This window comes from Ailuropoda melanoleuca, chromosome 3, assembly GCF_002007445.2.
Source record: "Ailuropoda melanoleuca isolate Jingjing chromosome 3, ASM200744v2, whole genome shotgun sequence".
NCBI classification, from domain to species: domain Eukaryota; kingdom Metazoa; phylum Chordata; class Mammalia; order Carnivora; family Ursidae; genus Ailuropoda; species Ailuropoda melanoleuca.
The window spans coordinates 22913386-22915093 of NC_048220.1; the positions used below are offsets into that span (position 1 = coordinate 22913386).

Below are 1708 nucleotides of genomic sequence, written 5' to 3' on the forward strand. Positions count from 1 at the left end.
GTAAACTCCTTTAATGTACTTTAAAACTCACAGCCCCAAATAGCAATGCATGCCTTCTAGCTTATGCACCAGGCACTGAATAAACACAGGGTGATGTATGGGGCTGGAGAGGACGCTATTCATATATTTACACCCTTTACCAAAACACACATTCATCTTAATGACGTTACTTAACCACACAGCCCAACAAAAGGAGCTCCGTGAAGGTCACAGTCACAGGCCTTCCTCCAAGATGGTCACTGCCGCTCACAGAAGGCCCTCAAGGTAGCCTTTATACCAAGGTTTATACCAAGGGTTCCCTGACATAGGGGCGCCTGGGTGGCGCAGTCGTTAAGCGTCTGCCTTCGGCTCAGGGCGTGATCCCAGTGTTCTGGGATCGAGCCCCACATCAGGCTTCTTCCTCTCCCACTCCCCCTGCCTGTGTTCCCTCTCTCCCTGGCTGTCTCTATCTCTGTCAAATAAATAAAATCTTTAAAAAAAAAAAAAGTGTTCTTTGACATAGACCGTCACTGTCCTATCGGTGGGTGGGCGGGTGACAGCATCAGGCCCCTTCTCCTGCCCCCCACAACCGGGCCCAGGCCGCTTCCAGCCACTACGTACCACCCGCACAGAGACTCCCCCAACAAGCTGCCTCCAAACCCACTTCACCGTGTCCCTCAGCCAGGACAAGAGGGAGGAGAAAGAGGAGGAGGAGGAGCCTGATAAAGAGGAAGGAGAAGGTGGCTGGGATTGGGGAGTTGGGGGGTGCCAGAGCAGGAGGTGCTGGGGTGGCGGTGGGACACAGGGGACAGCGGCACCGGCTCGGAGTTCTTTACTGGAAGCTGGATGCTGAGAAATATGAGAATCATCCAGAATTAGAAAAGATCCGAAAAGGGAGAAACTACTCCAGGATGGACATAATAACCACATGCAAAGATAAACGACCAAATTATGAAGATTAAGATGTTCTATGAGGAGCGTCTGCACCTGGATGATGAGATCCGCTACGATGTCTTGGACGGCAGTGGGTACTTTGATGTGGGAGATAAAGAGGAGGAGTGGATCCACATTTTCGTGAAAAAGGAGACAGGATAACTCTTCCTGCAGGGATTTATCACTGCCTCATGCTGGAGGAAAAGAACTATGTGAAGCCCCTGTGGCTGCTCGCAGGAGAACCGGGTGTGGACAGCATGTAACCAGCCAGTTTACCGTTTCAAGGCCCGGGGGCAGAATGTGGAATTTCCGACGCAGACCGCAGTGCAGCCGCATTCCAGGGACCTGGCTCACCCTTCACCCTTGGGAATGCCCCGAACATGATCACAGCAGAGAGTCTGTCCCTTCTCCTGAGGCTAGGGGCGATTTCCTTTGCAAGATTATTTGATTAGAGTATGTTTTAATGAAAGGAGTTTAATTATAAAAGTGATTTTTATATGGAAGCAGCTGTGGGAATGTGGACAAATCACATTCATTTTACCTAAACTCAAGATCAACCGTCAGCAACCCTGTATTAGCGCATGCATTCAACTTTAATCCGAACGACGGTCCTCTCCCCAGATGTAAGTGCCGAACTGCTCCGTGCAGACCTGGTTCTTTGGGAGCAGATGTCGGTGGATGCCATGCCTGCCTTTTTAGACGGGGTCGTAGTAGATGACAGGACCAACCAGAGAAGATATTTTTCTCCCAAAACTAAGTGAGTGCTGTCGGGTGCGTGCTTTCATATGAGTGGGGG

General features: G+C 50.6%; 1 pseudogene; it reads left to right on the forward strand.

Annotated features, from left to right (window-relative positions):
- The first annotated feature begins 232 nt into the window (after positions 1 to 232).
- LOC100476027 lies at positions 233 to 1296 on the forward strand (annotated as a pseudogene).
- The last annotated feature ends 412 nt before the right edge of the window (positions 1297 to 1708 follow it).